The 26,248-nt window shown below is 29.1% G+C and overlaps 1 protein-coding gene across 1 annotated transcript in view; it reads left to right on the top strand.

Moving 5' to 3' along the window:
• Window positions 1-19,880: 19,880 nt before the first annotated feature.
• Window positions 19,881-26,248, top strand: part of LOC129907473 (probable beta-hexosaminidase fdl) — an 85,188-nt gene continuing 78,820 nt past the window's right edge. Inside the window, exon 1 of the mRNA XM_055983729.1 lies at window positions 19,881-20,519. The gene's annotated coding sequence lies outside the window, so the exon portion shown is untranslated. The remainder of the gene's footprint in view (window positions 20,520-26,248) is intronic.

Below are 26,248 nucleotides of genomic sequence, written 5' to 3'. Positions count from 1 at the left end.
AAAATATTTCCTAGCGACCCGATTGTTTAGTCGGATGCCTGTGCGCACACTAGGAGCCCAACCCGACTAAACTATCGGCCGATAGAAAGTCTGTAGTGTGCGGGGGCTCTTAAACGTAAATTGTTTTTATTTAAAATATCTCGATGTCGTTTTTTTGTGCAAAATCTTTATAGAGAAACAAAAAAACACACCTAGTTTTCTAATAATTTATTTTTTTTATTCACATTTGGCCCAGTAATTATGTGGGTGACTGTAACTATGTCTGATAAATGTCAGAAAGCGAGCAAAAGTTCAGTCTGGTTGAACTTTTGCTCGCTTCCTTACATTTCCTTACGTTTGTCAAAAAAAGCATACGTAGAAAAAGCGTCATTGTGTAAGGTTACACAGGTTCGTATGGTTGAACTTTTGGCAGTTGTCAAAATCGACGGCAAAGCGTGATTGTGTTTCTGCTTTTATGCTGTTAAAAAAAAAATATTAAAAAAAGCAAGTATACGCCATAGTGTACATGAACAATGTGGACATAACGTGAATTAGAACTAAATGCTAACACACCCTTATCAAAATTAAATAAACGCTTGCACTCAATAAAATTGAACAAATTGTTCATCTTGTCGTAAGTGTTAATAAATGTTTATACATAAACAGAACACCAAAATCCTTTTCTTCTTGTTTAAGTATTTAGAAAATAGTGTTTTTTTTACAATTGGTTTTATATTTTACACATACGTTTTATTTCTTTTTTTTTTACATAGGTTGAAGTTCAAAATTTGGCCAAAACATTCCCAACAGTCGATTTAAATAAGATTTATACGTTAAACGACCGACAAAAGAGAAATTATATTTCATTAACGGTAAGTTAAAGTTAAAAACGTCTGAGAATTATATTATTATAAATATAAATTTTTAGAATATATGTAAATATGAACACAGATTTATTTTTTAAGTCAATCAGGTTTTGTCGGAAGTCAAAAATATTTTTGTTATTCGTTTTTGAAATACCTAAACAAAAAAAATTCTTACTGCTTTGAAGTTCAAAAATTGATACAAATTAATTTATCAAATGTCTAAAAATGAAAATTCAAATATAGAATAAAATTGAGACACGAACTTGCTTCTATAGTTAAAAAAGCTTAGTAGTTAAAAGCTTTGTATGTACAAAATTCATAAAAAAAATTATTGAGGAGCTTGCATATCAAAAGGGGTGCAGATCCATATTTTGTATTTAGGCAGATCAAAACTTAAAAAAAAAATACTTGATTAAAAAAATGTGAAAATATAAAATTTTTATGATAGCATGTCAATTTAAAACATTCGTAAAATAAATTAATTTTTTAAAGTTCTTATATATAGAAAACCGATCAAGTCATTAAGGAGAAAGCCAGAAATTAAGAAAACTTTCATTCGAAAGTAGGACCTTATTTGCCAAATCATTTATTTGCCAAAAAAAAAAATCGTATTGTTTAAATGGCAGAACCGTAAATTGTAGTTCAAAAAATAAAATTTTAACTTTCCGCCTATGCTCCCAAAACTAATTACATACCACTTTATTTGAAACGAATCGCTTTAGTCGTTTGGGCTTCAACTAATTTTTACTTGCGATATAGGTACTATAGGGCAAGTTTAGGATTCGTAAAAAAAATCGAACTCGAGATAACAATTTTACATGACATTACGATGATGGAGAATGCCAAAAAAGTGGGTCCGGCAATTCTGTCTGTCTGTCTGTCTGTCTGTCTGTCTGTCTGTCCGTCTGTCTCTATCTGGAGCTGCAGCCTAAACGAGTGAAGTGATTTTCTTCAAACTTGGTAATTAGCAGTTTTTGGTGATTCCCTAGAGGGGAAATTGAAATTTTTTTTTTATGACCAAAACTAACGGTACCTGCCATATAACGGGAATAGAAAAGTTAATTTTTTTCAAAAACGGCTCTAACGATTTTGATTAAAATTTTTGTGTGTAATACTACACATAAGGGCCAACTTTTTAAATAAAAAAAATATTTTTTGTACAGTTATTAACGGTACCTGTCATAGAACGGTTTTTTTCGTTTCTGAATATCTCGTACAAAATTAACCCGATTTAAATGAAAATTTTTATACAAAAGTGTGTAAGTAAAGATAATATTAAAATTTTAGAAAATTTTCAAAAAACGCATTTTTGGTTTTTTTAAAAATATTTCAAAATTTTTTTTTGAAAAATCAATTTTTTGAAAACGGATCAATGAAAAATTTTGAAATTTAGTTTTAATGTGTAAATTAATTATTTCTTCAAAATGGCATACCAACTTTTTTTTTGAAAAATGTTAAAAAAATTTTATATATAAAAAATTATTTTTTTAAAAAACGGCTCCTACAATTTTCAAAATTTTTTTTCTAAAAATACCTTTTTATACGAGAAATAAAATGGCATATTTGTTTTTTTTTTTAAGATATTTTAAAACGGAGTTTTATTAATTATAAAAACAGATTTAATTTTTTTATACTACTTATGAAATTTCTTCAAAATATCAAATTTTAAATTTCTTGAATAAAAAGCTTTAACATTATAGTTACTTTAAGCATAAGAGCAAGTACGTACGACCCCAGTCGTGCAATTTATTTTAAGTTAAATTTCTGGTAATTTTAAACTAAAAGGATCTTTATTTTTATAGGAATTTCCACAGATGACTTTATCTCTTTGAAGACTTTTTGGCATCAGAGCTATTATGAGCCAGATCTATCTTTCAAAAGTAAGTTTTATATTAAATAATTTCGCTTATTGTACAAAAAATTGTATAGTTTTGTTTTATTTTTTTAGATAAGAATCGCCACAAACTACTTTATCTATAATTGTTAAAAATTTTATCACTGCATTTTTAAAAAACTTAACTATCTACTACTCAACACGAACACCAACATCCAACACAATACAAATCTTACAAAAAAATTAAGGATCATCAGAAAAAGTATGTTTTAAAAATCTAAATTATATTTAAATTTATGATAAAAGTAAATAATTTAAATTTGAAACAAACATATGTACATTTAAGAAAAAAATATTCTTTTCAATAATTTTTGTAAGAAATATTGAGTTTGACACGATAAATTACAAAAATTAATACTCTAAAGTTAGGTTATATTTATAGTTACAAAATCAAAACAAAATAAAACCAAAAAAATACCAAGTTTTTCTAAGAGATCCTTAAGGCAAATGCTTGAAAACGTTTAAGGCTTATTAGTATTTATTTATTTATTTGCTCGCGAACTTATCCTGAAATAAATTTTTAAAAAGCAATCTAAACATCAGGATAAATTTGGTTATTTTTAATAGGTAATTTGAAAATTGCCGATTTAAACAAAGGAATTTTAAAGTAAAAACAAAATAAATTTAATAATTTTTTCAGAGGTTTTAATGCGTTCAACTTAAAGGGGCTTAAAATTACAACGGTGAAATCATTTTTTTTAAGAAGGTTTGTTTTGGAACAAGAGAAGGTTTCAAGGAGTTTGTCTGTTTATTTAATCTTCGTGGATTTTTATTTTATTGTTTAAAGTTTACAAATTTGTCTCTTTTTTAAATTCCCATATAACACGTTATCCGTTAGTGAGGTGCTACTTTGCGTTATCCAAACGTTTTGAATCAATTTTAAGATGGAGCGTCAAGTTCAAGTCACTCAAAACAGGGAAGAACGTGGAACTTGTTGTGCTCTTTGCTGTTATGCGGTCTTTTTTCTATTTATAATAATATTTGTTTGTTATTTCACATCGTATTTTATTTAAATGGACTTTACTGAAACCCAACGGTATTTCATTTAACGAAAAGGACAAATTAAACTACTTTCAAACTCAAGAAATTAAGTTGTTTAAAGTGGGTGCTTGAAGGCATGCTTATCCATAGTTTTAAAATAGAGGTTTTTTAAATTGAAAAATCCTGTAGCTGACAGTAGAGCTGTAATGTCAGTAATTCAACATGAAATCTTTTGAATAGAAGTAATTTTCTTCTATAAAGAAAAACAAGAGCATTGATACCTTTCATACCCAAAATGCAGATGTGTCGATAAAAATCAATCCACAAAAATAATAATCAACTGGATGATTCGGAAGCAACAGAAATTTAAGGCATATTATTCAATGGAAGCAAAAAAGTTGTTAACAGCTTAAAAAATTAGCAGTTTTCCTTAAACAACTAAAAGACACTCAAGGATTCTTCTATTATGCAAGAAATGAATAAATGCAAACGCGGTTAACAAAATTGATGAGCTGAAAAATTCCAGAAGATCTTACTGCATTAAATTTTTCCAATTAAAGCTGGCATCAACACCTAAACTGAAACGATGGAATTAAACAATTACCTATTTTTTAATCATTCTGGTTAACAAAAACCACTCATAAGAGCTTGAGTAATTAATGAAGCTCGTAAAAGACTCAAAATTACGTCGAGTCTCAGAAATTTTGAAATTTGATGTGTTTCAATAAAAATGCAACTGAAAAGTCCGATCTATTGCACTAAATTGGAGAATTCATTGGTTATATGACTGATGAATTGGAAAGCTATGAAAAGCTATGAAAAGCTCTTGCCTATAAGAAAAGGAACACAATATTTTTGAAAAATAAAGACACTTTCATTAATTGACTATTCAAATGGTTTAACAACTAACAAAGACAACTTTCCTATATCTCGATGTTACCTTCTTCTTCTAAATTATTATTACAGCGCTTTGGCGAAAGCATTTTAAATGATAAAAAATAATCGCGAATTTTTTTTAACAGAACGGTAGCTTAAACCTAGTTTTTCGTGAAAATCGAGTTTGAACCAAAGCTTCCATTTTTGATTTATTTTTCAAATCGGACCCATTATTTCCTGCGTTGATCTTAAAATTTCTACTCAAAGAGTGCATTATATTTTAGCTAAGCAAGGGAAAATAATTTTCAAATTAACAAATTAAAGTTGAAGAAAATAAAATTTTCTAAAAGTTTTGCCCCAATCATTTTTATAAAAAATCAAAAATGGCCGAATTATTGACTAAACTTGTTTTTCCTTAAATCCAAGATGGCGGTTTTGGCTTAGTCTCGATTTTCCCGAAAAAAAACTGGTTGTAAGCTTTCAGTGATCTCTTCAAAATTTCACGATTTACTTTTTTTCCATTTCAGCATTATTTTTTCCACATATCCACTCAAAACAACAAGACTTGTTAGGTAAGCATTTCTTAACAAATAAATCAAGTTTGTTGTTTCTTTATGTTCAAAAAAATTGAAAATAACCTTTTGAATTCCCCGCATTATCTGACATCATAATTTATCTGATCCGGGGTCTTAAGTCTAACAGGCCTTAGGTCCATAATAGAATATTGGCCCAAATTATTATAGGGTTATTACCTTTTTTGCTTTTAGAAAAATGTTTCTGTTACCTACTTGCAATAACTTTTACTTAGCTTTGTAATCATCTATATAGCTTCGTTTCGGTACTTTAAAACATATTTTTAAATACTTGAAAAAGTACATAATTTGTGAATCCTTATAAATTCTATTATGAAACTTTAAAAGCAATAACTTTCTAAATCATCAGTCATATTTACAATAAACTGTTCACATTTGGAAGCACTTGCAAACCAATCTTTTTGGAATTTGTTGTTCAAATATTTGTTGTTGGAATTCGAATATTATTGAGTAATTTGTTATTTGTAAATTATTCATTTATAATTTTTGTAACTACAAAACTAACTTAGAATAGTAATTGATTTTTTCTCTATCCAAATGGCGTTTTTCCTATTTTTTTTTTTTTAATTCAAATTAAATTACAGGTATTGAATTAGTTTTCCCATTTGTAGCGGAAACTTCTATTTTTTTTTTTTTTTGTAAACTTGTAATCTTGTACTTCTTCAAAGATTTTAAAGCACTTGCAAACAAAATCCTTCACAAAATTCTTCGGAGTTTGAATATTGGGTGTGCCTTTTCTTTATGTTTCTGCTTTGCAAAAAACAGTTCTCGAAATCTTTATCCCCACTTAGTGACCTATCCTAAATATTCGTTAATGCTTCTTTGATGTAAGAATTATATTATTCATGCATTAGAACTAGATTTATTTAAATTCGATTTAACGTTCTTTTAAATTGAATTGTTTGATTGTTGTGTTTTAAAATTATTCAAAATGGCGATTCTTTGATACATAAAAAAATTAGTTTTGTCGGAGTTAGTTCTTGTTTTAGAACTAACTGATGTTTATTGCTGCTTCTATAACATATCCTATAAAGGTTTTCAGAAATTAAAATTGTATCTTCTTTTTTACCGTTCTTTTGGAGCTGTATTTTTGCTTTCTGATATTTAGAAAAATTCCTTCTACCTTGCAAACAACAAATTCTTGTTTGTTTTTTTGTGCTGAAAAGTTTATATGCATAATTTTTTGAGCCACCATTTACAAATTCTTTTATAAAACTCCTTGAGATATAGCTTTCTAAATAATCAGTCATATCTCCTATAAATTTTCCAGTAAGGTGGATTAAATCCTTACACAACAACTCTCATAATCGGATAGACTCATTGTTAAAGTATAAAGCTTTTTCATATAAGTTTTCCATCTTCATAATCGGATAGACTAATTGTCAAAGTATAAAGCTTTTTCTTATAAATTTTCCAGTAAGGTGGATTAAATCCTTACACAACAACTCTCATAATCGGATAGACTCATTGTTAAAGTATAAAGCTTTTTCATATAAATTTTCCATCTTCATAATCGGATAGACTTATTGTCAAAGTATAAAGCTTTTTATTATAAATTTTCCAGTAAGGTGGATTAAATCCTTACACAACAAGTCTCATAATCGGATAGACTCATTGGTAAAGTATAAAGCTTTTTCATATAAATTTTCCATCTTCATAATCGGATAGACTTATTGTCAAAGTATAAAGCTTTTTATTATAAATTTTCCAGTAAGGTAGATTAAATCCTTACTCAACAACTCTCATAATCGGATAGACTCATTGTTAAAGTATAAAGCTTTTTCATATAAATTTTCCATCTTCATAATCGGATAGACTTATTGTCAAAGTATTAAGCTTTTTATTATAAATTTTCCAGTAAGTTGGATTAAATCCTTACACAACAACTTTCATAATCGGATAGACTCATTGTTAAAGTATAAAGCTTTTTCATATAAATTTTCCATCTTCATAATCGGATAGACTTATTGTCAAAGTATAAAGCTTTTTCTTATACATTTTCCAGTACGGTGGATAAAATTCTTACTTCACATTTTTCTAATTTTGCTAGTCTTATTGTCAAAGTATAAAGATTTTTCATATAAATTTTCCAGCTTCATAATCGGATGGACTTATTGTCAAAGTATAAAGCTTTTTATTATAAATTTTCCAGTAAGGTGGATTAAATCCTTACACAACAACTCTCATAATCGGATAGACTCATTTTTAAAGTATAAAGCTTTTTCATATAAATTTTCCATCTTCATAATCGGATAGACTTATTGTCAAAGTATAAAGCTTTTTCTTATAAATTTTCCAGTAAGGTGGATAAAATTCTTACATCACATTTTTCTAATTTTGCTAGTCTTATTGTCAAAGTATAAGGATTTTTCTGATAAATTTTCCATTAGGTGGATACAATTCTTACATCACAAGTTTCTAATTTTGATAGACTTATTGTCAAAGTATAAAACTTTTTCTATCAATTTTCCCAGTTAATTGTAAAAAGTGTCCTTTATCCTTAATGTTCTTACATCTGGAGCTTTATAGCACAGATGATCGTTTTGTACATGTTTCCTGCACAATTTGCAGAAAAATTTCCTGATCATGTCCCAAAGGTACACCAAATGGAAAATGTTAAATTGAATTCGTTTATATAGCCATTTATAACGAAAACCTCTTATTTTTCGTAAACTTGTACTCATGAATTTCTTCAAATTATTTTATAACATTTGCAACAAAATCCTTTCGTTAAAAAATTGATTTTAATACCAGTAAAAGCTTCATTTGTCTTTATGTGAGTTAAAGTAGACAAAAACTTTCCTTATTTTTAATTCAAACTATTCTTCTATCCTTGATAAAATTCCTTGCCAAACGTGCTAAATGTTGGTATTGGAAGATTTTCGCATTTTTGCGGAAGCTATTGACAATCGGAAATTGTCCGTAATTCTTCCAGAGATACTTTGGAATATATTGTTATCTTTTCATATACATCCAAGTGGTTGGTGCTAAATATTTATCAAAATAATTTTGTTAGAGTGATTTTTATTTCTTATGAAACTTAAAAAGCTACATCTTTCTAACCCATCAGTCATATTACCAATAAATTCTTCACTTGGATCAATTTCGTAATTGTACCATGAAACACTTTGTTCTGATCAATACCTTATATCATTTCGGAAGTAAACAATAATTCGTTCTTCATTTACTTTACACTTCTATCAGATAAAGTTGATAGGTTGTTCACATTTTAACTGGTTAACACATAAATTTTTGTTGAAACAGTCTTTTCCTCGAAAGTTTCGATTACAATCTTCACAAAAAACTTTCTTTTTTTTTTATAGTTTTTAAACAAAACGGTCTACTTTGGCATTGAGTAATAAACTTTTTTTTTTCCAACTAATATGAACAATTGATATTTAAGGTTCATTCCTGTACAGAAATATGAACCTATTATTTCTTTTATTTTTGTCGATATTGATAAAAGCTTAAACCTTTTTCCTCCGTTCTTATAGCCTTTTGTGCAGATGGTACTGACAGTTATTTTTTACAGTTATTTATCCTAAAATATCTCATGCCATCCTTAATATGAGCTCGGAGCAGTTCCAAAAATTATTTTATACACTTGCTGGTTTTGAAACTTTTCGACAAAGGAAATGTTTTTATTTTGTTTAGAGTAAAATAATCAACATTGTTTTAAATTTAGGCTCTTCTAATCCAAGTATTAGCTCACCATCATTCGTTTGAATTATAGTCTCAATGTCGCTTAAATCGCTTCATTAAATCCGTTACTTTATTTAAATGAAAATTGTAAAAAATTTATATTTTACAATATGGATTCACCACTACCATTTTTATATCCTTATAATATCCTGGCAATTGTACAAGGTTCCTTCAATCCAAATATGAGTTCATTATCATTTGTTTGAATTATAGTCTCAATGTCGCTTAAATCAATTGTATTGTAAATTGTAAAAAATTTATATTTTACAATATGGATTCACCACTACCATTTTTATATCCTAATAATATCCTGGCAATTGTACAAGGTTCCTTCAATCCAAGTATCAGTTCACTATCATTTGTTTGAATTATAGTCTCAATGTCGCTTAAATCGCTTCATTAAATCCGCTATTTTATTTAAATGAAAATTGTAAAAAATTTATATTTTACAATATGGATTCACCACTACCATTCTTAAAGCTTGCCTTTATCTATCAAAACGTGGTTGCAATCCTATCTCCACTAACTCGCTTTGAGCCTTGAGAAATGTCTTCATTTTGTTGAGAGTTAAAATAATCAACATTAATAGGTATAAATTTAGGCTCATTCAATCCAAGTATTAACTCTCCATTATTCGTTTGAATTTGAATCTCAATGTCGATTCATTAAATCCGTTACTTTATTTAAATGAAAATAATTGTAAAAAAATTTATATTTAACAATATGGATTCACCACTACCATTCTTATATCCTTATAATATCCTGGCAATATATAAGTTGTCTTATTCATTTTGTTGGTAAAGACAATAGATAAACTTGAAGTTCTACTTATATGGCTTATATGGTTTTTTATTCTAGCTTATTAGTGTCATTATTGGCTAAGGTCTGTGTACAAAAAACAAAGTCCTTTAAGTTTGATCAAAACATAAATATTTTGAAAAAAATGCAGGACTTCTAACAGATCTTTATCTTCAACTTCATATATTTTGTGAATTTTTTTGTTAGTCAGAAATATAATTTTGTAAACTTTATGAACTTCAATTAAGCAAATATAAGCATTAGTTCTATTATAAAAGCCTGCCTTTATCTATCAAAACGTGATTGCTATTCTATCTCCTAGAAAAATTGGTGTTTGAAATTGTTAAATGTTTTCTTTTCATATATAGAAGCATTTTAAATTTGTTTAAAACAAAATGCAGATTATAAATAATTAATCGTGTCAAACAATTTATTCCAAGTTATTTAATTTTTTTGTTTTTATTTTTTATCCTTATACATTTTTTTTGCTAAATAAATTTATGTGCTCATTTGTTAGGATTGCATTTATTTTATTTGAAATTAGTTTAATTTGTTGCGTTTTTAACTTTTTAAATTGTTTTGATTAATGATTAATTTTAATATTACCAACAAATTATGTAAGTAAATTAAATGGGCAATCATTTAAACTTAAGAAAAAAAAAAGCATAATATGCATTTAACTATTAAAAAAATATTAAAATTATACTTTATCTAATCCATTTCCAAGAAAATATTTCAAAGTTCATTGATTTAATTTTATTAATTTACTAAAAATTATTCTTTGTTTAAAAACCGCACAACAGGATAAAAAAAATTATTACTCGAAATATTTTTTTAAAGTTATAAGTTTGCAAAAATAAATGATTTTTTTTATAGAAAAAAAAAAAACTCAAAAACCACAACTGATTATTTTGTAAGAAAATTTATTTTTATGTTCAAATACAACAAAAAAATAAATTAAATATGCAAGTACAACTTTTTTTTCACTGTTAAATGCTTTACAATTTTAAATAAAAGAACTGAATAAAAATCGTTGTTTCAGTAGTAAATACCAACATATTGAAAATGCTAGGGTAAGTATTTATATATTTTGTATTGTTTTGATGAGCTGCAAATGGTGCATAAGCTTTTTGTTTTTATTTTTTATAATATTATTTTGGTAATTTTCATACATATTACTTGCGATATACATAGGTACAGCTATGGACAAAGAAATAGCACACTTTTAATTTTACTTACAAAAATTGGATTTATTTGGGAGTTGGGACCTTTTAACTTAATATTATAATTTTTATATCAGGGCATGCATTAGCTTATGGGGATTCATAAAATTAATAAATATAAATTATTTTATTTCAATTAAATTTTTAAAAATATAATTTGTAGAGAATACCCTTTTTTCTTGTGGACAAAGAAATAGCACACATTCCGAAAATCATAAAAATAATATTTGACTGTTAACAGTCTAAATGTTTTATCCTGAACACCGTTGATTTTTATTAAATATGATTTAAAATCATGAAAATATAAAATATATATAAACCAGCATAAAAGTGTTCATATATGCGTTTCGCCCCGATGTAATGGTTGGGCTCATCAGAAGATGACCATTACACCTTGTCTTGACGCATATTTTCCCGAATAAATCGAGATTCCATATAATCCGAGCTGCATAGAGCAACTGCGAATTATATAGTTGCTACAAGTCTTCAAAGAAGATAAATTGTAGCTATTTTTATTGCCTTGCTATGGCATTGGAGAAATATTTGACTGTTAACAGTCTAAATGTTTTATCCTGAACACCGTTGATTTTTATTAAATATGATTTAAAATCATGAAAATATAAAATATATATAAACCAGCATAAAAGTGTTCATATATGCGTTTCGCCCCGATGTAATGGTTGGGCTCATCAGAAGATGACCATTACACCTTGTCTTGACGCATATTTTCCCGAATAAATCGAGATTCCATATAATCCGAGCTGCATAGAGCAACTGCGAATTATATAGTTGCTACAAGTCTTCAAAGAAGATAAATTGTAGCTATTTTTATTGCCTTGCTATGGCATTGGAGAAATATTTGACTGTTAACAGTCTAAATGTTTTATCCTGAACACCGTTGATTTTTATTAAATATGATTTAAAATCATGAAAATATAAAATATATATAAACCAGCATAAAAGTGTTCATATATGCGTTTCGCCCCGATGTAATGGTTGGGCTCATCAGAAGATGACCATTACACCTTGTCTTGACGCATATTTTCCCGAATAAATCGAGATTCCATATAATCCGAGCTGCATAGAGCAACTGCGAATTATATAGTTGCTACAAGTCTTCAAAGAAGATAAATTGTAGCTATTTTTATTGCCTTGCTATGGCATTGGAGAAATATTTGACTGTTAACAGTCTAAATGTTTTATCCTGAACACCGTTGATTTTTATTAAATATGATTTAAAATCATGAAAATATAAAATATATATAAACCAGCATAAAAGTGTTCATATATGCGTTTCGCCCCGATGTAATGGTTGGGCTCATCAGAAGATGACCATTACACCTTGTCTTGACGCATATTTTCCCGAATAAATCGAGATTCCATATAATCCGAGCTGCATAGAGCAACTGCGAATTATATAGTTGCTACAAGTCTTCAAAGAAGATAAATTGTAGCTATTTTTATTGCCTTGCTATGGCATTGGAGAAATATTTGACTGTTAACAGTCTAAATGTTTTATCCTGAACACCGTTGATTTTTATTAAATATGATTTAAAATCATGAAAATATAAAATATATATAAACCAGCATAAAAGTGTGTAATGGTCATCTTCTGATGAGCCCAACCATTACATCGGGGCGAAACGCATATATGAACACTTTTATGCTGGTTTATATATATTTTATATTTTCATGATTTTAAATCATATTTAATAAAAATCAACGGTGTTCAGGATAAAACATTTAGACTGTTAACAGTCAAATATTTCTCCAATGCCATAGCAAGGCAATAAAAATAGCTACAATTTATCTTCTTTGAAGACTTGTAGCAACTATATAATTCGCAGTTGCTCTATGCAGCTCGGATTATATGGAATCTCGATTTATTCGGGAAAATATGCGTCAAGACAAGGTGTAATGGTCATCTTCTGATGAGCCCAACCATTACATCGGGGCGAAACGCATATATGAACACTTTTATGCTGGTTTATATATATTTTATATTTTCATGATTTTAAATCATATTTAATAAAAATAAAAATAATCATTTCTAAGCAAAAATTCTTACAATTTCCAATTAATTCAATACTACTAAGTTAGTAACTTGTTAGTAGACCACAGTTTTTCAAAGTTCCTTCGCACCTCTATGGTAAACTTTCAACTAACGTCTGGTATCCACTTTGTGGAGTACGGCACCACGCTTCTTTGATTCTGGCCCAAAGATCGTTTGAATTTTTGAATTTTCTTTTCCCACCCTTAACCTTGACATCAATTTATAAATTTTCAATGGGGTTAAGATTGTGAATTTGAGATTGCTAGGTGCAAACATCGATTTTTTTCGTCTGAAAACCTATCTTGTACTATTTCTGATGAATGTTTGGGTCATTGTCATGTATGAATATCTAATTAACTGGCGAGAAATATGGTTCCTCGGTATTCTAATGTAATATTAAGACAAAAGAATTTATCAATTCTGCCATCCACCTAACCAATGGGTCCTTACCATGCCAGAAAAATGCACCCCAGACCATCAAATCCTATCCTCTTAGTTTCATCGTCTTGAGATAATACTTTGGCTTGTCCTTTTAACATTTTAGGCGATGGACACATGTTTTGTCATCGGTTCCAATGCGGTTAACCTTTATTTCATCACTCCAAAAGACTCTCATTCAAAACTGCATGTTTTTATTCAGATGTTTTTTAGCTAATGTTAGGTGAACTTTCATGTGTCTTTTTATATCATTGGATTTTTCTTGCTTAGCTGTCTGTACAACTCAGCATCATTAAGTATCCTTCTTAAAAGTCTGCTTGACACTTTTTTCGCCGAATTCTATATTTACTTCGGGCAAAATCGTGCGAGATGACTTAAAAGACCCACATTTGCGTTTCTTTGTGATCGCTCTATCCACTCGTATGGAAGTTTTGCGGGGAAGAAGTTAATGCAATTTGATTTCAGAGTTTAAATTTTTATTTGCTCTTTCCAAATAAATGGCTTTATCCATCATTTATTCGAAAAATTTAGAGTTTAATCTAATTGAGAAGGATTTTTCCCTTGACTATGAAGATCAAAAGTAATTCTCCCTTTTTCGCAGTTTAATAATTTTGTCTGCCTATTTTTTTTTTTTAAATACTTGTTAATTAAATAGTAGCAATAAAATGAATGCATTTTCGTCTACAACTTTTGAACGCGGAATAAAAACTTAACGGTTAAACAAGGGTTGGGGTCGAAATTCTGTATGTTGCAAAATTCTGTATTCAAAATACTGTATGCCAAAATACTGTATGTCAAAATTCTGTATGTGCAAAATGCTGTAGGAACAAAATTCTGAAAGTCAAAATTCTGTATAGCAAAATTCTGGTTGGTCAAAATACTGTATTTCAAAATTCTGTACATCAAAATTCTGTAAATCAAAATTCTGTAAAAATGCTGTAAAAAAATATCGTTTTGATAATGTAAAAAAGTGCGCGCGCACTTTTTTACATTATCAAAACGATATTTTTTTACAGCATTTTTACAGAATTTTGATATACAGTATTTTGCCGTACAGAATTTAACAAAACAGAATTTTGCAAGTCAGTATTTTGTTCATACAGTATTTTGACGTACAGAATTTTGTATTTACAGTATAATGACGTACAGAATTATGGTATTACAGTATTTTGACCCCACAGAATTTTGTCGTACAGAATTTTGACAAGCAGAATTATGACCCGCTCCCGTTAAACAAATGTGTGCTATTTCTGTGTTCACTAGCGAAAGAGACAGAAAAAGCATTATATTTCTAGTGCAAATAAATATAGAAAACAACGGTACTTTTAAGATATTTTTGCATCCATCACTTTAATCTAAAAAGAAAAAAATTTATAAAAAGCATTCCTAATATCTAAAATTCGATTCGCATGATTTTTCTCAATAGTGTGCTATTTCTCTGTCCATGGCTGTATATCAAGTTTTGCATTCGTAAAAAAAAAAGTTGAGATAACAATCAGACATGACATTACGATGATAGAGAATGCCAAAAAAGTGGGTCCCGGAAGTCCGTCTGTTTGTCTGACTGTCATGTCAGTCTGTCTGACTGTATAGGAAGCTACATCCTAAACGGACCCTTCAAGCAAACAGGTCCGACCTCGGTCCGAATCCGCTCCGCCTCAGGCGGAGCTGAGTCCGACTTCGAGGCAGAAACTGGTCCGAAGGCGGCTCAAATTAGTATGGAAATTAGAATCACCGCGGAGCCGATTTTATATGTATTGGTTTTTTCACCACGATTTCTCCTTCAACTTTGTGTTCATATACAAAAAGTTGCAAGTGTGTGAGTGCAACCCCGTCTTTCGCGGTCGGAGGTCGGAGTGTCTTTTCTGAACTCCGTTTTCTTGCTTGAAGGGGATGGACCGATTAATGTCAAACTTGGTATGTATTAAGTATTTTGGACCAAAACGGTACTTGTCATATACCAATTTTATTTAAGTTGAAATTTGTTAAAAACTACTCCAACGATTTTGTTAAAAAAATTCAAATGTAAATTTTAAGACAAGGTCTATCTTTTAATTAAAAAAAAAACTTTTTTTGAAAAATAAAATTTTCGAAAACTGGTTGATCAATGATTTTTACAAAATGGCATACCAAATTTACCAATTTTATTTTAAAGCTTTTTTTCCAAAAAATTATTTATCAAAAAATATTTTTTTTTTTGTAAACGATTTTGAAATTTTATTCTAAAAATCCATATTAATAAAACAATTGAAATTGCATTGGGGAAAGTCGCTTACGGTGAGACAATCCATTTTTCTCTTTTCTGAAAGCAAGCACAGTAACGCTAGTTTGGGTCCAAACATTTATTTCCCCCTCTGCGTGTTTTAACTTTGTTCAGATTAAATATAAGTTTTCCATTTTCCTACACCGGATAATATCGGAATTTGTTTTTGCGTGTTATGAAAAGAACGTAGGCACAACACAAAAAAAAATTCGGCTGATGGACAGAATTTTTTTTTTACATATATATTACATTTATGTGTTCTTTCATAAAAAAATAACAATTACTTAGTTTTTTTGTAATTTAATATTTCTCCGAGAAATGACAAAAAGCAAACAGTGAGACATATGTCGTTTTCTATTGGGTCTCCGGAAGCGTCCGGAATCATTCAGAAGACTTCTGAAACCGTTTTATTGGCATGAAAATGACAACCAGAACGCTCAGAATCAAATCAAGAAGCACTAATACATGAATACTCACATGTCAAAGATACACTCAATCCACAGTACACATAATAAGGTAATATATTCCGAACGTTGTCAAAATTTGTTTGTCAAAAATGGGCACCAATCTGTCAGGTCGGCCTTAAATTTTTATATTTCAATCGCAGTAAACAGGAAATTTGTTTTTGTTTTAATTTATAAAAATGTCATTTAAAAATATTATAAATTGAAAAATAACAAATTTTCTTCGTGTTTCATCGCGGAAAATGGTAAATAATTGTTTAAAAATTAGTGGTGTTTTTCGTCGGCATTTTAAACAATTAAGAATTCGGTAGCTGACATTGGTCGCCAAAGTGTCATGTTTTGACAATCTGGCGACCAATGTCAGTTCGGAATATATTACCTTTTTATGTGTACTGTGCACTCAATCATTGTTTGTTATTATTTTTCATTCAAATTTTTTTTTGTTTTCTGAAATTAATTTGTTTATTTATTTTCAAACAAATAAATTAAGCTTTTAAAATATTTTGCAAACCGAATTCCCGATTAATTTGTTGAATATTAGGTACTATTTTCGGGATCGGGTCAAAATTCTGGCTTCAAAATTCTGCTTTTTAAAATTCTGCTTTTTTAACGAAAATTCAGTTTTTCAAAATTCTGCTTTTTTTGTATTCTGCTTTTCAAAATTCTGCTTTTTAAAATTCTGCTTTTCAAAATTCTGCCAGCATTATAATTGAACAAAAAAATTCTGCCAATTCTGTTTTTTATTTATAGCATATGCGCTGACTAAAGAAAAATACACCTCATGTAATTCAACATTGGTACTTTCCTAAATTTTTTTGTTTAAGTGTCGCAAATATTTTTTAAAATGCATAGACTGACTTTCTTTCAAATAAAATCTATGTTTAACTTATTGGAACCGATGTTGTTTGATAAAAATATTCCTTTTTTTATTCAAATTTTTGAATATTCATCTTTATTTGATAAATTAAAAAAATTTTAATTATTTTCGGAAATGTATTAAAAACCTTTTCTTAATATATTCAAATTTATTTATTTATAAAACAAAAATGAATTTGCTTTCAAAGAATACAAATTATGAAGGTAAGTAATCAAATAAGCAGAAAATTTTTCAAGAATTTTGACCCCGGCAGAATTTTTCAGTATGTTTTTTTTTCTTTTGTAACTTTTTTGAAGAAATAGGTTAAAGTAACATAGTTTAATAAATAAACTACTAGTTACTTATTTACTTGACGTTTTCGTCAATTTGTTTCTGTTTTATTCATCCGTCTCACTGTTCGCCTTAGCCTGTCTCACATCTCACTGATCGCACCCCTTGCAAGCTTGCAAACAGTGAGACGTTTTGACTTTTTCTACATTTTAGTTAAATGTGATGCTCTCATTCATTCTATAATTATTATAACTTTTTCAGCAATATTAAAATAAAATATATATGTATATAAAATATTACTTCAAAGATTGGTAAAGATAGCTTTGAAACTTTCTGAAATATAAAGCTTGATACGCAGACTTCCCTACTAACAATTTTGGTTCAATAATGCTTTACAGAAGCAACAATTGCATCTGTAAAGCTTTATAGAACCAAAATTGTTTGTCGGGTTAGAGGATATAATATATGGAGTGCTTGTGCTGTTAGTTCCGTGAAGCTTTTATAGAGGGCTCTAGTTTCTCTAAGCTTTTCGATGAGTGCATGCCTCCATTTTATTTTCATTTGGTTGCTGTCATCAACAAGCGTGTTTATTTACAGCTGCGGAACCGGACTTCTCATTGAAAAACGAAGAAAGAAAGAGATGAAAGATAATAATCAGCGTCGGCAGCGACCCCTATCCATGCATATGACGTTACAATGTATTAGGTATAGGAACAAGCACTGCATATATTATATCCTCTAAGTACGCAGATCGAGCTAAATTTTAGCTCCCATAGAAATTATCGAAAAATTTTAGCCGAGCTAAATACTATCCCATTCAAATTATAGCTAACTTGTATGGGAATTTTATCTCGGCTAAACTTTAGCTCAATCTGCGTACCAGTCTTAAGGTCGTGTGCGAATTGCGTTAAAATGTTGGTTAAAATATGACGTTTGGTTAAAATTTAAAATTTGACACTAGCATGGTGAATAAAATGGGTTAAAATTTACCCAGCTGCGGAGCAGGGTAAAATTTGACACTAGTGGATAAAATTTGACGTTTCTCAAGATAGAAAGATCAAGATAGATTTGAAATTATTTTTGTTATAATGCGTTGATATTTTAAGAAATGTTAAAAGTATTAATACAAAGTACTTCCTCAAATTAATATTCATCTTGAAAAATTGAAAATCTACTAATTGTTTGTTTGTTTTTTATTTTATATATTTCTATTTTGTTGCCAGCTGGTGAACTAGGAATTAGTGTTAGAAGACTGAATTAATAAATTTCTTTTTGATCATAATGAAATGGGAATTTATCGATAAAACAAAAAAAAGTATGTGAAATTGAGAATTTCTTACATTTTCATACTAGAATATTTAACTTGATATATTTTCAACTGGGTTTTGTTAAAAAAAAAATAGTTAATTGAATATAAGAAAAACCATTTTTGAGGGTATTTTTGTTTTATCTTGAGGGAATTTTATTCAAAGTAGTACCAAGAAAAAAGTCCCATTTAATACATGTTAACCCAATTCGCACAGCAAAAAAATAAATTTGATCCCTTTTTTAACCAAACGTCAAATTTTAATCGTGGTAGAAATTTTAACCAACATTTTAACGCAATTCGCACACGGCCTAAAAATTTGAAAAAAAATGTCTCATTGTCCGCACCTTTCCCCTAGGTTTATATTTGAATTTTTGCATATATATACACAGACAAATTATTTAAACTTATTGTTTATTCCTTAAATTTCGAAATAACTAAGTAAATAATGAAGATATTTATATAATAATGAAGAATATTATATAGTTATTGACATTATTAATTTTAAAACTTACGACCTTGGTCTACAAGTGGTTAAAAAATTCTATATCATTTTGAGGGTTCCACGTCAAGTGCTAGGTGGCGTGGAAAACTATTTCCCAAGTGCTTTGTATATAAAATCTATAGTACTATCATGAAGTGCAATTTTTTAGTTTGTTCGTTACCTGAGTGGTCGCGAGGGCGCTTAGATCGAATTAATAATGGGAGTAAGGAGATGAGATATACATTTCTGTTTGAAATTTGACATATTTTTTAGTTCGTTCGCTAGCTTACTTTTTTGGTGGCGCTGTTTTAAATGAGTGTAGTGTAGCTTCACCATATAAAACTTAATTCACCATCTCCAATGAATAAAAGAACGCTCTACATACCACCATAAGGTTTGTGTATCTACTAATTTAGTTCATTATACATCTTAACTAATTCACCACATTATTTTTTCAAATTCAACCGTCATTTTTATTGCAATTTCAAAACCATTTCATTTCCGCTATACCCCTGTATTCGCCATTTTTCTATTCCAATTCCACCACATTACATTTATATATCTGTCAAAAAATTGAAATGTCGCCTCTTCTGGCTGCTGCAAAACAAAACGTCAACCGTCAGAGACGTCACATCTTCAGTGTCAAGCAAAATTTTACCGAGTCGTCGAAAAAAAAAAAATAATAAAAATAATTAGCACAAATTCTTTATTCTTATCAACTACAAAATATAAATATAATTTATACAAAAACGCATACAATTTAATCACAAATATCCAAATTGTATCAAATCCAATAAGAATAGCCGCGTTTTACGGTGCTCTTTTTTTTTTTGCTGTGTTCTATTTGCATAATTTTTCTTCGCACAAAAACTACTTTTTTTTTTCTTCTGTTTTGTTAATATTTCAAGTTTGCTTATCGACGCCAAATGCAAACAAAATCATCATCATCATCGCTTTCTTCTTGTTCAGCCACAATTTCGTTGTGTTTGTTTAGTAATTTTTTGTTAAATTGAAAGTTTTTTTCTTCTCTGCAAAAAAAAGCCCCTGAATTTTGCAAATAAACGAAAAAGAGAATCCAATCCGGTTGGGATCTTTACACGGTTGATAGCGCACCGCCAGAATTTTTTCTTTTTTTTTTGCTCCACCATCTCCATCCTTTCTTCTCTCTGGTTCGAATGTGTGTAAGGAATGTACCTTTTTCGTGGTTTTGTTTTAATCTAAAACGAATCTTGTAAATACATAATTGCCAATCCATCAATTCGATGTGGAATCTATAAATACAGCTAAAAAGTTTAGCTAAAATCCAGTTTGCACTCATTTCGACTTAAAAAAAAAAAAAAACAAAACAAAAATTAATAATTACCACAAACCAAGAAAAACGGATAACCAATCAAAGAATTGCTTATCATCTGGGGAATCTAGGACATGTAAAGGATCTTTAAAGAAAAGAGGGTAAGTCACTTTTTTGCGTCACTTTTTGCGGCAGGCTTTTATTCTTTCATTTATAAAATTGTTGTCCTCGTTTTTGCAGAGTTTGCTTCTTCTTCTTCTTCTTGCGGTGCAGGTTGGCCCTTTCTTAGGTTAAAATTTATTATTACATAGGTACGAATGGATTTGTAGGACATAGGTCAGCATCAAGAGTTGTGGTGGTAAGGAGGAGGAGGAGAAAAAGAGGGTTGGCTGCACCAGCAAGAAGATGTAAAATGCCTTTTGCATGTCATTTGTAAGATGTTCTGTAAGGCTAAGGCAGGGCCAGATTAAGGCATAAGGGCTCGAGTGGCAAAATGATAAAAGGGCCCGCCGCACAGTGCGGAAAACTTGGAAAAAAACCTTATTATTCGAAAGTGACAATTTTAAGGATTCAATATTGGTTTCTTATAGTTAAATAGTTGTTATACCAAAGAAATAATAACCGTTTGTCAATTTAAAATATATTTAAACGTCGAATTAAACAAAAACATAAAAATTCTGGTACCTACTTTTAAACGTTCCGTTCACACTCTAATCTTAATTTTTTAGACTGATTCTTTTACTAATTAGATAAAAATATATCGATACATTATTTGTGCGAAAAAATAAGGTAAAATATGTTTTTAAACAACAAACATTTAACATCAAATTTTGATTTTTTTATCAAATGTGGAATTTAGATTTCATTATTTTGAAATTCGATTAATTGAAACGTCTTTTTCAAGGCTTCAATTTTTGAATTTTGAAATATTGCAAAAATATAAGAAATAAAAAAGAGATAACAGAACATTAACCAAAACAAATTTTAAGAAATATCTTAAAATTTATTATTTTATAATATTGTAAGTATAGATTTTAATTTAGATTTTTTTTTTAGTACTTTTAGAATAAAAATTTTTTACTTAAGAGTCCTGAAGAAGGGTGTAATCACGTCCGAAACGTCGACAAAATATTAACCCTCTACTGCATGAATTAATATTAGCGGACGAAAAAATTAAAAAATGCTTTACATGGGTTCTTTTGGTTGTTTTAATACGGTTTTCATTAAAAAAATTTGTTTAAATTAATTTGTTTAAAAAATTTGTTTATAAGCCAAATTTGGCTTGGTATGCATTAAGGGGTAAGAAATTTTACTAATTTTATTTATTCAGATTATGTAAAGAATAAAATTAAAAATATATGAAGATAAATATTTATCATTTAAAAACAAAATAAAGTAAAATAAATACATTGCATTACAAAAGGTTAAGAATTAATTCAAATTTGGCTCATTTTAAGCCATGGAACCGAGAAAAGCAATTTGTTTTCGTCCGTTTTAAACATTTCTTCTGGTTCACATTCTTTCCACTGTCGAAGTTAGTCTTGCTCCAACATTTTCACCCACTCCCAGATCTTAAAAAAACTAAAAAGTAATAAAATGATTGAAAAATATTATAGGTGAGGCTTCCTCCCCCTAAATTTTTTGTGGTTACGCCTATGGAAATAGGGTTAACATAAAAAAATGTCTCTAAAAGCGAAGGGGCTCCATTTCTGAAGTAAAACATAGCTTCCAAGCAAAATAAAAATGTAAAGGACAAAATTTTCCAACAAAAAAATTTAACAAATTGTGTAGATTTAAAACCCCTTAATGCATACGAAGCCAAATATGGCTTCCGTACTTTTTGCCCTCCCAAGACCAGGCCAATAATTTTTTTTCAATAAAAATTGGTTCATAGCATACATAATAAGACAATCGATCAAAAATAAATTTTTAATTCCACTTTTCTTTCCAAACAAACGCAGTAATTAACACTTAAAGTATGAATATATTCTACACTTTCGATTTCAATGCACACGACTGATCGACTCACCTGTGATCATAAAATAAACCTTTATTTTGTGTCGGACACACGAAACAACTATCTCTATGGGTTCTCAGAAACACAAAGAAGAGGATTGTATTGAATCTTTACCATTTTTTTGTGACAGAGAAGAGAAAAGTGCATACAAACAGACAAAACCATATTTGGCTTAGTATGCAGTAGAGGGTTAAAATACCAAGACAGACCTACAGCCCACTTAGGATCATAATTTTTATTTTTGATATCTTTTTTATTTCCCGAGATATCTTAAAATGTAGTAAGTGTGTTTGGCTTCATATATCATACAGAATATAATGACGGTATAATTTTTATGGTAGATATAACATGCCAAACAACTCAAGATATCTCAGGCAGTAAAAAAGATTTCGAAAAGATTTAAACAGGTCTTGAAAGAAGGCAATCAGTTATTATATAAACCGTTACTAAATATATTCACACAATTTTCCTTATACAGGGTGATTCAGGAGTAATGTGCCAAAAAGCTAGAGCGTGTAGGTTAGGTCGAGATAAGAAAAAAAACTTCCGGGTTAAAAAAAAATAATTAAAAAAGGGTTAAAGTTTTATAAATCAATTTACCAAAGTCCTTCCACGTAATATAAAAAAAAAAAGGGTTTTTCTTAGAAAAAAGTTGTGTTGGTTTTATTTTTATTTCTCAAAAACGACAAGACATTTTTGCATCTGGTTTTCTGTTTTTGCTCGTAAACAAATGAGAGCATCGAATTTAAGAAACTAAATTAGTACTTAATTACATAAAATTTTGAGAAAAATTAGTTGAAAAATTTTTTTTTTCATTTTTTTTTTCAAAATTTTGACTTTGAAAATTAATTTTTCAAAAACTGTTTCAAAAACCAGCTTTTTTTAAAAACCAAATAAAAGAAGAGGATTTTAACTTTACAAAAAAGTATAACACGTTGTTGTAGGTATAACCGTTGATTTTTAATAATTTTTTTTCCAAATTAAGTCAATTTTTTAGAAAATTGCCCCTCCCGGCTAAACGGAGAGGAATAGACCCCCCCCCTCCCATACGATTTTTTTCTTATCTCGACCTAACCTACATGCTCTAGCTTTTTGGCACATTACTCCTGAATCACCCTGTATAAAAGAATAAGGTCCGAAAAAGTCAAAAACTTTTTTTGCATTTTCTAAAGGTAATATTTCAAAATTATTTCTGACTTCGGATTCGAGTTCAGCAGACCGAAAACCTTCAGAAAAGTATATTTAAATTTCATGCAAAAGTACTAGTTTTCTAGTTTTTCCAACTTAAATAGCCATTTTTCACTTTAGTGGGTGGGGCAGTGGACGGAAATTACTATTATTCCTGAAAATTTCAACAAAATCGGTCAAGTAGTTTAGATTTTACGGAGTTTTTTCCACTCTCCCATACAAGGTTCTCCACTGTGCGCCACTGCTTCCTCCACGGAACTAAAAAAAAGTTACATACAATAAAAACCAAAACAAATTTTAATTTTAGTTTTGGCTCGGAAAAGGAAAGTATACTTTTATCAAGATTTTTGGTGCTTCTTAACCTAATTTTTGCATATTTTCCAACACATCTTTCTTTTGACGTTTCTAATTTTAAAAATTACCTACATCTTAAAATTAAACAAATGAAGTATGGGGAACAGAGCCCAAGAGGAGTAGGTTGAGCTGCTGGGGCCCCGGAGCAAGGCTTTAGTTGAGGACCTTTATTGTCTTTATTTTTCCTTCTAAGAAAATGTATGGAATTTATTTATTTTTAATTTTTAAAATTTGAAAATTCTTTACAAACAGTTGGAAAGCGGAATAACTTTCTGTATAATGATTTTCAAATTTTTGAACTTGCTATTGCAAATAGGCAATATCCCTCAGTAATAGACCCGAATTCAGCGATAACTCTATTTTAACAAAGAATAAAATATACATCTCACTTCAAAATGTAAAAAACGCTATAATTTTAAAATCGACTTAGTTACAGATGAACTCTTTCTTATCCAATTCCAAGTTTAGAAGTTAGATGTATGTTTTATTACTACATATTATTTTTTTTTTGCTTAAACAAGTTTTGCTGGATTCAAGTCTATTACTAAGGCGAAGGCCCCCGAGTTTTAGACTTCTAGACAAAAAGCATTAATTTGAATAATCCTGTATTAATTTAAGAAAAAAAAAGGTTTATGAGACTTGTTCTTTCCTTTTTTCTTTGTTTGAAATTTGAATTTGTACTTTTTTTTTACATTGTTCTTTATGTATTTTTATTTTGTAACTATGGGCCAGTCCAACCCTGGGTTGTGGGGTTGCAGTTAAGAGTTTTGCAGCTCATTGTGTTGTTTTCTGCCCAAAGAAAGTTTATATTGTCAATTTATACCTATTCAAATGCACTCTCTTTTTCTTCCTCTTTCTTTCTACTACCATTTATATGGACATTTCTGGGTTTATCTTGTTTTCACTGACTTGGAACTATACCTAACCTCTTGATTGTTATTTATTATCAATTTGAATTTTTTTTTAATTTTATGTAAACAGGTCAAAGGTTGAGAAAATTCTTCAAATATTAGGGAATTATTAAATAGATTCAGCATTTTTTGTTCTAATCTTTACTTTCTTCTTATCACTTTCTGGTTTTGTTTTTTTTTTTATTTATTACTAAAAGTCAACACGTTATCGCAAAATTTATATAGTGTGAATGTAGATTGCTTCTAGTTTTGTTTTTATTTTTAATTTTTATCAAAATTCATATTTGAATGCGAGTTTGAAAATTAAATATTTTTTGTTGGGTGTAGTAAAAAGTATTTTACTGTTTTTAAGAAGCTAGCGCTGATTAAATAAATAAGTAAGTTCAATAGCAATAAACATAAAATAGTAAAAAACTGCAAACATTTAGCTTTTGCACAAAGGTTAAACTAGTGTCTATGTATTTTATTTCTTTAGTCATTTAGTTAAAATTCTAGATAGTCAAACATTATAACATGCCAAAGGACCAAACAGTCCTCGCCTAGGCTAGATCCAAAACGTTCAAAAAATGTATTGTCTCTAAGCATATTGCATATCAGCTCTGTAATAGGTGTCCTAACAAGACACTGCCTCATAGGTGTCAAAGACACGCCATAAAACTTGGCGTAGTCTTAAACGACTTCTGTAGAAGTTGCTTAGATGAGGAAGAATAAGAAACAATCCAACATCTCCTCTGCTCATGTCCTGTCCAATAGACGTAAATTATAGTAGATTCAATTTGATTTAGATCCATGATCCTGGGAGAATTTTTGTTTGGATAAGATGTCAGACTCCATTGAATTCCTCCGTACCTGTCAAGGATGCCCGCATTAGATCGCTTATCACAAATTACAATGTGGTGAGGTGGAGCAGTGCGTAGTGTACTGGCCTCTGAACTCTCTTTGTCGTTGGTTTAGGTTCAATACTCAAGTGTGACGGAAAAAGTTTTTCATATTAAATAAAAAATAAAATGGAATAAAGGAGTCTGATGATCGGATTGGCGGATTGACTCTAGCCATAAACACTTGGTGGTAGCACCTTCAAGATGTTGTTATTCAAAGAGATAATTAAAAGCTTATTTTTTGAGTTTTGTTGGATTTCAAAAACTAAGTCTTTTAATCTATTCGGGCTCCTCGTAGATATTATCGAATATCCTTCAAAAAAAAAATTTTCTTTGAAAGAGTTCGACTTTCCTGTTTATCATCCATCACTCCAGATCATGCCAAATTTTATCACTTTATGATTATTTGGAACGAATTTAATTCAAGTACAAAGCAAAGATAAATAATGTAGTATTTTTTTTAATTATTTATTAATCTTAAATAATTGCTAAGAAAATCTACAGCGCTAGCTGTTTGCTGGAATATAGTATGTAAATACTAT

Source organism: Episyrphus balteatus, chromosome 1 (assembly GCF_945859705.1).
Source record: "Episyrphus balteatus chromosome 1, idEpiBalt1.1, whole genome shotgun sequence".
In the NCBI taxonomy this organism is placed as follows: Eukaryota; Metazoa; Arthropoda; class Insecta; order Diptera; family Syrphidae; genus Episyrphus; species Episyrphus balteatus.
Note: the sequence above shows the minus strand (reverse complement) of the source record. Positions and strands in the feature narration are given on the sequence as shown.